The 11,789-nt window shown below is 45.4% G+C and overlaps 1 non-coding gene across 1 annotated transcript; it reads right to left on the bottom strand.

The window, feature by feature from the left end:
* Nucleotides 1–6,756: 6,756 nt before the first annotated feature.
* On the bottom strand, nt 6,757–6,894 carry LOC119920572. Its single transcript, XR_005448306.1, has one exon. It is a non-coding gene; the product is annotated as a small nucleolar RNA SNORA7 (small nucleolar RNA).
* Nucleotides 6,895–11,789: the final 4,895 nt, after the last annotated feature.

Raw genomic sequence — 11,789 nt, 5'->3', positions numbered from 1 at the left:
GGAAACAGTCCCTGCCCAGCATGGGGCTCACAGTCTAAGTAGGAAGGAGAACAGATTTTTAATCCCCATTTTGCAATTGAGGAAACTGAGGCACAGAAAAGTCAAGTGACTACCCAAGGTCACGCAGGAGGTAAGTGGCAGTGCCGGGATAAAAACCCAGGTCCTTTGACTCCCAGGTTCATGCTCTCTCCACTTTTAACCTCACAACCTCTCTGGGCCTCAGTTCCTGCATTTGTAAAAGGGGGGATCAAACTACCCACCTCTTCCTACCTCCTGGGACTGTTGTGAGGACAGAAAGTTGAAAGTGCTTCAGAAAGAGAAAGGAGAAGTACAAATTCAAGGGATTATTGTCATAATCACTCATATCCCTCTAGAATATAAGCTCACTTTGGACAGGGAATGTGTCTGTGATATTGTTATATTGTACTCCCCCAAGCGCTTAGTACAGTGCTCTGCACACAGTTAGCACTCAATAAATGCAACTGACTGACATTCAAAGGGTTACCGTCTATCTCCCCCCTCTAGACAATAAACTCATTGTGGGCAGGACATATCTACCAACTCTGTTATATTGTACTCTCCCAAGTGTTTAGTAAGGCTTTTTACACAGTAAGTGCTCAATGAATATGATCAATTGATTGAGCAGATGATTATGATTGTTCACTGACCCCATCCTCATCCATTCAGTCATATTTATTGAGCACCTTACTGTGTGCAGATCACTGTACTAAGCATTTGGGAGAGTACAATATAACAGAAACAGACACATTCCCTGCCCACAACGAGCTTACCATCTAGAGGGTAAGCTTACAGTTCTCTCCCAAGGACCACCAGTCAGAAACAAGGGGATTAGTTTTGACAGGACAATGGACTCACCTAGGGGTTGTGGCTGAGATGGCACCACGTATGTGAACACAACATTGATGGGGTTTCTATGCTGACCAGAGGAAGAGATCATGGGTCAAACCTGGACCCTGGGACTGACAGCTTTTCCCTGGAGAGAGAAAGGTGTTCTTTTTTTAATGAGCCTTTAGGCTCTGTGCCCTCACCCCCAGCCCCACCCCCAAGTCAGTGTATCCTGGCTGGGGAAACAGTTCTCAGGATCAAAGGGGACCTAGACTTTAATTAAACTTGTGGTGCCCGGGGCCCATCGCACCATCATTCCCAAGAATCTCTGGCTCCAGAGTGAGGGCAGGGTTTTCCACTGCAGAGCTGGGGGGACCATGTTCTGCTCTCAATCCCCCTACCTCTGCATGAGTTCAGCTCAAAGTAATTTCACTTCTTTTTCAGTCACCAGACATAGCCCTGGGCCTGGGGAAATGCTGAACCTTTTATGTCCTGGTGGCTTGCTGTCCTCACCCACAGGCAGATTGACAGAAAGACTGACAGACAGACAGGAAGGCAGACAGACCGTGAGCTCCTGCCCAGAGATATTAGAAGATAAAGTAAGATGGTGTTTCCCAAACTCCCTTATCTTCTCAGCTGACATGTGTGGCCTAGTGGAAAGAGCACGGGCCTGGAAGTCAGAGGACCTGAGTTCTAATCCCGGCTCTGCCACTTGCCTGCTGTGCGACATTGGACAAGTCACTTAACTTCTCTGTGCCTCAGTTACCTCATCTGTGAAATGGGGATTCAAAACCTGTTCTCCCTCCTACTTAGAATGTGTGCCCCATGTGGAATAGGAACTGTTATCTGAACTGATTATCTTTTATCTACCCCAGGGTTTAGTACAGTGCTTGACACAGACTTGTTTTTGTCTATACTGTCGAGTTGTGTCCGACCCATAGCAACACCATAGACACATCTCTCCCAGAATGCCCCACTTCCAGCTGCAATCGTTCTGGTAGCATATCCAAAGAGTTTTTTGGGTAAAAATATGGAAGTGGTTTACCACTACCTCCTTCCACACAGTAAATGAGTCTCTGCCCTTGACTCTCTACCCTGTCACTGCTGCCCAGTATTTAGTATTAGCATTTCTGATCCTCCCTGTGATTCAGGTACCCCAGGTCTGGGATCAGGAATGGAAAACACAGGCTGGTTTGTGCTGGTCCTGGGAAGTATCCGAGTTTGACTGTAAGCTCACTGTGAGCAGGGAATGTATCTGTTTATTGTCGTATTCTCCCAAGCACTTAGTACAGTGCTGTGCACACAGAAAGTGCTCAATAAACACAAAAGACTGACTAAACGACTGATCCAGAGAAAATAACCAGCAGCAGTAGCCACCATCCCATTCCTGGACTGGGATTGTGTCCCTCCACCTGTGGATTGGGGCAATGGCAGCCATTCAGACCCATCTCCCTCCCCTAAGACAAATGGCCACAAAGCTGACTTTCCTGAAGTCAAAACTATCACTCAATCAATCAGTCGCAAAATGTCTGTATACCCAGAGTTGTAATCAATCAATGGCATTTTTTATAGCATTTGTTAAGCACTTACCATGCTCCAGACACTGTACAAAGTGCCAAGGTAGATACAAGATAGTTGGGTTTGGTACAGTTCCTGTCTCACATGAAGTCTCAGTCTAAGTAGGAGGTAATAGGACTTAATCCCCATTTTATAGGTGAGGAAACTAAGGCATAGAGAAGTTAAGTGACTTACCCAAGGTCACAATGCAGATAAATGGCAGAGCCAGGATTAGAATGCAGGTCCTCCAACTCCCAGGCCCATTCTCTTTCCACTAGGCCACACTGCTTGTTGAGAGCTTACTACCACTGTACTAAGCGCTTGGGAGAGCATGATTCACTGCTTGTTGAAAGCTTACTCCCACTGTACTAAGGGCTTGGGAGAGTACAATTCAGTAGAATTTGTAAACATGATCCCTGCCCTCAAGAAGCTTACAGTCTACAGGGAGAAACAGACTTTACAATAAATTATGGTTGGGGAAATATTAGACTATAAGGATATGTACATAACTCCTATGGGGCTGGGGTGAGCATCGAAATGCTTGAGAAGTATTAAGGGCTTGGGCAAGCACGATCGAGAGAAAAGATACAATCTCTCAACAGACTTACAATCTCTCAGGAGCTGGGCACCACATAATTTGTTGAGAAGCAGCATGGCTTAGTGGATAGAGCAGGGGCCTGGGGAGTCAGAAAGACCCAGGTTCTAATCCCGGCTCTGCTGCTTGTCGGCTGGGTGACCTTAGGCAAGTCACTTCACTGCTCTGTGCTTCAGTTACTCTATCTGGAAAATGGGGATTAAGAGTGTGAGCCCCATAAGGGACAGGGACTGTATCCAAACTGCTTAACTTATATCTACTCCAGAGCTTAGAACAGTGCTTAGAACATAGTAAGCTCTTAACAAATACCATAATTGTTATTACTGTAATTTACAGAGAGGAAGAAAACATGCTCGTGTATATTGCTATTTATAAAAGTGCTACCGAAAACTGTGTGTGCATTAGTGTTGAGGTGATAGTTGGGAGGCTGGGGACTGGGAAGCAGAAAAATTAATCTGGAAAAGCCTCCTAGAGGAGGTGGTGTTGCAGGTGGGATTTAAAGATTGGGGAGACCTGAATCCTAGGGATCTGAGTGGAGGTTGGAATAAGGGTTTTGAGAACGAGATGCAGAAAGAAGGTTGACTTGATAGACTCTGTCACGTGCCTGCTGTGTGTCCTTGGGCAAGTCACTTAACTTCTCTGTTTCTCAGTTTCCTCATCTGTAACATGGGGACTCAGTATCTGTTCTCCCTCCTCCATAGCCTGTCAGTCCTGAATGGGACAGGAACTTTCATTCATTCAATCATATTTATTGAGCAGTTACTGTGTACCAAGCACTGTACTAAGCTAAGCACTTGGAAAGTATATATCAGCAACATATAGAGACAGTCCCTACCCAACAATGGGCTCACAGTCTAGAAGGGTGAGACAGACAACAAAACAAGTAGACAGGTGACAAAACAAGTAGACAGGTGTAATAATAATGATAATGTTTGTTAATCGCTTACTATGTGCAAAGCACTGTTCTAAGCACTGAGATAAATACAAGGTTATCAGGTTGTCCCACATGGGGCTCACAGTCTTAATCCCCATTTTCCAGATGAGGTAACTGAGGCCCAGAGAAGTTAAGTGACTTGCCGAAAGTCACACAACTGACAAGTGGAGGAGGAGGGATTAGAACCCGTGACCTCTGGCTCCCAAGCCCGTGCTCTTTCCACTAAGCCACGGAACTGTGTCCAGCCTGTTATTCCTGCATCTACCTCAGCACTTATTATGGAGCTTGGTATTTGTTAAACACCTGATGGGCTGTGTGACCCTGCACAAATCACTCAACTTCTTTGGACTTCATTCTCTGGTAGGTAAAATGGAGTTGAAAACACCCGTCTCCTTTCAGGATCCCTGGAAAGGTGCTGGGTCAATAACATAGAATTTCAAGGTTCTGTTATAAAGATCAACCTGCTCCCAGAGATGGGTGCTAAATAAAGTCAGGCAATAGTTCATTCTGGTTTGACTGGAGGTGTATTGAGTGAATCGGTTTTGTGTTGTTTTATTTTCGTGACTCAGGTCACGTAGACCTGTCCATTAAGGGGCAAGAAGCTCAAAGACATTTCAAGGGATCAGGCAAAAAAATGGACTTACAGGTGTCATTTTAGTCCTCTCCTTTTTCCCATCTTGTCCTTTGCTCCCCTGGTTGAGCAGAGAGATCCAGTGTCAAGGAAGAGTTTTCATTTAAACCAAAGCGGTAGACTCTCCCCTTGCTTCCTCCCACCCCCCACCCCAACCCCCCGGGTAAACATTTGCTTTGCAACAAATCACTCAAGCTCCTGGGGCTCTGGGAATAAAGGCCAGTGACCTTTTCAGAGTCCATTTCACACTTCTGATGGAGATTACTTGCTTTGAAACGATTTGGTTCTTCCTTGGATCTGTCTTTAGTTCCTATCCTTCCCTCACAGAGCTCCTCAAAATTGGCTTCCGGTTCTTTTTAAAACTGGGATTCTGGGTTGGAGAGGGGTTGGGAGAGGATATAGAAGTTTCTCAGGAAAAAGATTCAACCCAGCCTTATTGTCTTTGGTGTTTCCCATTAGCTACTGGAGAATTCATCATAATTAGTAATGATGGTATTTATTAAGCACTTACTATGTGTGAAAACACAGTGCTAAGCAGTCGAGTAGTTAAAAGGCCATCAGATCGGACTTGGACCCTGCTCCAAATAGAGAAGCAGTGCTGCTTAATGGAAAGACCACAGCCCTGGGAGTCAGAAGACCTTGGTTCTAATCCCCACTCTGCCACTTGTCTGCTGTGTGACCTTGGGCAAGTCACTTCGCTTCTCTGGGCCTCAGTTTAGTCATCTGTTAAACAGGGATTAAGACTGTGACCTACATGTGCGAGGGACTGTGTCCAATCTGGTTAGCTTGTATCTACTCCACCACTTAGTACAGTGCCTGGTACATAGTAAGAACTTAACAAATAAAATTAAAAAAATTAGAGTTCTCAATCTAAGAGGTAGGGAGAGCTAGTATCTTATCTCCATTTAACAGATGAATTAACTGAGGCACAGAAAACATTAGTGATTTGCCCTGTCACATATTAGGCGGGTGGCAGAACTGGGGCTAGAACCCAGGTTTCCCAACTCCCAGACCCCATCGTCTTTTCCATTAGGAAAGAAATGGCTACTCAAGGTCAATGAGAAGGTGCTGAAGGTAGTGATTGTAGATCCCAAAGCAGGAAAAGAAATTTACCAGCCCAGATAAATTTTTTCATTTATTCATTCATTCAATCATATTTATTGAGCACTTACTGTGTGCCAAGCACCGTACTAGGTGTTTCATAGCCCCTTTCCATTCTGGGGCCATCAGAAGCCCTCAGATAACAAAATAAATGACACCAGGATTCTCCATCCAGGTTAAGCAAAGTTGAATTCATATGTCCCCAGGTCAGTGGTGATGGTTATTTCTCATCCTTGACAGGTAGATGAGTAGTTATTTGCAAGGCAAGGGTGGAAGCTGGGCAATAATATTAATAACTGTGGTATTTGTTTAGCACTTTCTATCTGCCAAGCACTATACTAAGCATGAGGGTGGATACAAGGAAATCAGGTTGGACACATTGGGCTCACAACCTTAATCCCCATTTTACAGATGAGGGAACAGAGGCACAGAGAAGTGAACTGACTTGTCCAAGGTCACACCTTCCCCATCCCCCCCACCCTACCTCCTTCCCCTCCCCACAGCACCTGTATATATGTATATATGTTTGTACGTATTTATTACTCTATTTATTCATTTATTTTATTTGTACATATTTATTCTATTTATTTTATTTTGTTAATATGTTTTGTTTTGTCCTGTGTCTCCCCCTTCTAGACTGTGAGCCCACTATTGGGTAGGGACCGTCTCTATATGTTGCCAACTTGTACTTCCCAAGCGCTTAGTACAGTGCTCTGCACACAGTAAGCACTCAATAAATACAATCGAATGAATGAATGAATGAATGAATGAATGAATGAATGAATAAGCAGTGGAGCCAGAATTAGATCCCATGACCTGCTGACTCCCAGGCACGTGCTCTGTCCACAACACCATGTTGCTTCTTGTCTTTTCTTATGCTGTCGAGTCACATTCGACCCATAGGGATACCGCAGATGCATCTTTCCCAGAACACCCCACCTCCATCTGCACTTGTTCTGGTAATGTGTCCATAGACTTTTCTTGGTAAAAGTATGGAAGCGTTTTACCATTGCCTTCTTCCATTGCAGTAAACTTGAGTCTCTGCCCTCCACTCTTTCCCATGCCACTGCTGCCCAGCACAGGGGAGTTTTGACTTGTAGCAGATTGACTTCCACTCTCCAGCCACTGCCCAAGCTAGGAATGGAACGGGTTGGCCTCCGCTTCACTCTCCCTCTCCTAGTCGAGACTGGTAGAGTACTGGAAACTCTCCAGGTGTGACCCTGAGAGTGTGATGCTACTTCTAGGATAATAATAATAACTGTGGCATTTGTTAAGCCCTTACTATGTGCCAGGCACTGTATTGAGCATTGGGGTAGATACAAGGTAATCAGGTTGGACACAGCCCCCATTCCACATGGGGCTCAGGGGCTCACAATATTAATCCCCATTTTACAGAAGAGGGAACTGAGGCACAGAGAAGTTAAGTGACTTTCCAGAGGTCATAGAGCAGCCAAGTGGTGGAGCTGGAATTAGAACTCAGGTCCCAAGATCCAGGCAACAGGAGTTTCCAAACTGGGAGCTCAGGAGTGCAGGGGAGAGGGTAGGGCAGGGGAGGGGAGACCACCGGCTATCCAGGGCATTCCCTCCCCACTCTCCACCTCTCCTGAGAGTGGGTTTCTATTGTCTCAGAGTTATTTTCCCCTTTGGGAGGAGCTGGGGCTGGGTGACAAATGGTAGAAGAGCGACCCCCGCTGGCCGAGAACCCCCCCTGCAGTGGTTTTCCTTGGGTTTCCAAGCCTCAGGATCCCTATGGGCTCACCTGGCCCAGCTAGACCCTGCCTAGCTTGGCCTAGGGCCCTATGGGGGGGCGTAATAATAATAATTATTATTATTATTAGAGAAGAGAAGCAGAGTGACTCAATGGAAAGAGTGGGAGCTTGGGAGTCAGAGGCCATGGGTTCCAATCCCGGCTCCGCCGTTTGTCAGCTGTGTGACTTTGGGCAAGTCAGTTAACTTCTTTGTGCCTCAGTTACCTCATCTGTAAAATGGGGATTAAGACTGCGAGCACCACGTGGGACAACCTGATCACCTTGTATCCTCCCCAGCACTTGGGACAGTGCTTTGCACAAATGCCATTTTTATTGTTATTATTATTATTATTAATTGTGGTATTTGTTAAGTGCTTACTATGGGCCAGGCACTGAACTGGAGAAGCAATGTGGCTCAATGGAAAGAGCATGGGCTGGGGAGTCAGAGGTCATGGGTTCTAATCCTGGTTCCTCCACCTGTCAGCTGGGTGACTTTGGGCAATTCGCTTAATTTCTCTGTGCCTCAATTACCTCATCTGTAAAATGGGGATTGACTGTGAGCCCCACGTGCGTCAACCTGATTACCTTGTATCTACCCCAGAGCTTAGAATAGTGCTTGACACATAGTAAGTGCTTAACAAATACCATCATTATTATTATTACTACACACTGGGGTGGATACAAGCAAATCGAGTTGGACACAATTCCTGTCCCACATGGGGCATAGTCTCAATCCCCATTTTACAAAGGAGGGAACTGAAGCCCAGAGAAGTGAAGTGACTCACCCAAGTCACACAGCAGAAAAGTGGCAGAGCCGGGTTTGTGATCTGAGTGCAAGGACAGCGACCTGATGTTCTCCCTCCTTTTGGATGGCATGGATGGCCACGGCAGACTGCCTTCTCACTCCTCACCCTTGGCTTCAAGGCTCTCCATCACCTCGCCCCCTCCTACCTCACCTCCCTTCTCTCCTTCTACAGCCCAGCCCACACCCTCTGCTCCTCAGCTGCTAAACTCCTCACCGTGCCTCGTTCTCCCCTGTCCCACTGTCGACCCCCAGCCCACATCATCCCCCTGGCCTGAAATGCCCTTCCCCCCCAACATCCGCCAAGCTAGCTCTCTTCCTCCCTTCAAGGCCCTACTGAGAGCTCACCTCCTCCAGGTGGCCTTACCAGACTGAGACCCCTCCTTCCTCTCCCCCTTTCCCCCCTCTCCGTCCCCCCATCTTACCTCCTTCCCTTCCCCACAGCACCTGTATATATGTATATATGTTTGTACATATTTATTACTCTATTTATTTATTTATTTTACTTGTACATATCTATTCTATTTATTTTATTTTGTTAATATGTTTGGTTTTGTTCTCTGTCTCCCCCTTCTAGACTGTGAGCCCACTGTTGGGTAGGGACTGTCTCTATATGTTTCCAACTTGTACTTCCCAAGCGCTTAGTACAGTACTCTGCACACAGTAAGCGCTCAATAAATACGATTGATTCTGCCTCCATCCCTCTTCCTTTTTTTTCTTTATGGTATTTGCTAAGTGCTTACTATGTGTCCAGTATTGTTCTAAGTGTTGGGGTAGACACAAGTTTATCAGGTTGTACACAATCCCTATCCCACATACGGCTCACAATCTCAGTAGGAGGGAGTAGGATTTAATCCTCACTTTACAGATGAGGAAATGGAAGCACAGAGAAGTGAATTGACTTACCTAGGGTCACACAGCAGACATGGGGAGGAGCTAGGATTAAAACCCAGGTCCTCTGACCCCCAGGCCCAAGCTTTATCTACCAGACCAGGCTGGTTCCATCCCAGCAGGAGATGTTGCACAGTATGATACGTTCCGGCTCCGCCCACCACAGCAAATGGGTATTTAGAAACATAATCTGTTGTCCACTGCAGAGGTCACCAACCAATCATGCAGGTACATGTGCAGGCCCCAGTAGGCTCTGGGTGCTTCCACATCTGTTCTTCTTCTCTGCTTTCTAGGGACAAGAGGAGGGTCTCCAGCAAAAAATGCCAGCCCTCAGACACTCCTCCCTCTGAGACCCTCTGGTCTCTAAAATCCCATGTCTCATCCCAGGTCTAGTGCCCAAAGTGCCTCAGTGAGTTTCCTCACCATTTCCATGGCATCTCATGAAAAATGCCTCCAACAAGGCTGATGCTCGAGACATTATGAAAACAGTGTCTAGAATAGACACTAGACTATGAGCCCACTGTTGGGTAGGGACCGTCTCTATGTGTTGCCAACTTGTACTTCCCAAGCGCTTAGTACAGTGCTCTGCACACAGTAAGCGCTCAATAAATACAATTGAATGAGTAGACCTTTCCAAAAAGGCTACATTGCATGCATCACTTCAGATGAGGTGGGTTGGTGCATCTAAGCCCTGGAGAAAGAATAATAAAATAGGATTGGTAGACACGATCCCTGACCTCAAGGAACTGAAACTCTAGTGGGGACAACAGACATGAAAATAAATCACTTCATTCATTCATTTTTTTTTTATTTATCGAGCACTTACTGTGTGCAGAGCATTGTCCTAAGCGCTTGGGAGAGTACAGTATAACAATAAACAGACATATTCCCTGCCCACAATGAACTTACTCTCTAGAGGGGGAGAAAGACATTAATATAAATAAAATAAATTACATGTAGAGGGGAAGTAGCAGAGTGTAAGAATATGGACGTAAGTGCTATGGGGGTGGTGTAATTATCAAAGCACTTATGGGGTACAGACCCAAGTACATGGGCAATACAGAGGGGAGATGAATAGAGGGGGATATGAGAGATTATTCCGGGAAGGTTTTCTGGAGGAGATCTGATTTTAAGTAGGGCTTTGAAGATGAGGAGAGTGGTGGGCTGTTGGATAGGAAGAAAGAGGGAACTCCAAGGAGTTAATCTCTGCCATCAGAGGCCTTGGGTGGGGAGAAGCTGAGAGAACTGGATGAGCCGGAGCCCCTGGTGTGGACGCATTTGACTCCAGCCGGGTGGTGGAGGAGTACAAGTCATTTGTTTCTTTGTGCCTCAGTAGCCTCAACTGTAAAATGGGGATTCAATATCTGTTTTCCTAAAATGAGAATTCAATATCTGTTTTCCTTTCCCTTCAGTCTGTGAACCTCTCTGTGGAGGACAGGGACTGTGCCTGTCTGGATTATCTTGTATATGACCTCAGTACTGAATACAGTGCTAGACCCATAGTGTTTAACAAATACAAGTATTATAATTATTATTATTATTATCATCATCATCATCAATCAATCACATTTATTAAGCTCTTACTGTGTGCAGAACACTGTACTAAGCACTTGGGAGAGGAAAATACAACAGGGTTGGTAGATATGTTCCCTGCCCACACCGAGCTAACAGTATAGAGAGGAAGATAGACTACTATTATTATTATAATTGTTGTTGTTACTATTATTATTGAAAATAAAGTGCCCTGGGTAGCTGAAAGTGCATAAGTGCCAAGGAGGTGATTAGGAGGATATAACCTAGGGAAATCTCCCTCAACATGACATTTCACCAGAGCCAGAAAAATCCCCTCCTCTGTGGAATGTCTGAATTTCCTTATGCTTAGATTGCGGAACAGGCCCTGTATCTTTTCTGACTGCCCCAGCAATTCCCCTGTGTTAACAGTAATAATAATAATAATGATGATGATGGTATTCATTAAGTGCTTACTATGTGCCAAGCACCTTTCTATGCACTGGGGTAGAAACAAGGTAATCAGGTTGGACAAAGTTCCTGTCCCATTTGGGGCTCAGAGTCTTAATCCCCATATCCACTGTGTTCTGGCCTGTAGGAAATAAGTATTTTCTCCTGGTATTTGATAGGTGCGTATAATGTACCAGACACAGTAGTAAATGCTGAGGTAGATACAAGGTAATTGGGACACAGTCCCTGCCCCACATGGGATTTACTGTCTTTTAATCTCCATTTTACAGATGAGCTAACTAAGGCACAAAGAAGTGAAGTGACTTGTCCAAATTCACATAGCAGACAAGTGGTAGAGCCGGGATTGGAATCAATTTTCTTTGTGTTCCAGGCCCTTCCTCTTTCCAGTAGGCCATACTGTTCCTTCAAATATATAATATTTGATTGGCATAATATTAATAATTGCTATTTTTAATTTTTCTGGGAGCCAGATGCCATAGTTTCCCGTCTAGCTTTGTGTGAAAAGGGAAATAAACTGACTTGCACTGTTCCCCAATCCCACATTTATTTATCACACATTTATTTCTAACCAAACCCTCCTTTCTCTTGCTGGTCTCCTTCCCACCAGGAGTGAGAGTTGGATAGTAGCGAAGGGAAAGGGCGCCACCTACCGGTTCTTGCCCTCCCTCCAACAAGATTCATACCAAGTCCCTTTTAGGTGACAG

Source organism: Tachyglossus aculeatus, chromosome X1 (genome assembly GCF_015852505.1).
Source record: "Tachyglossus aculeatus isolate mTacAcu1 chromosome X1, mTacAcu1.pri, whole genome shotgun sequence".
Lineage (NCBI taxonomy): Eukaryota > Metazoa > Chordata > Mammalia > Monotremata > Tachyglossidae > Tachyglossus > Tachyglossus aculeatus.
Note: the sequence above shows the minus strand (reverse complement) of the source record. Positions and strands in the feature narration are given on the sequence as shown.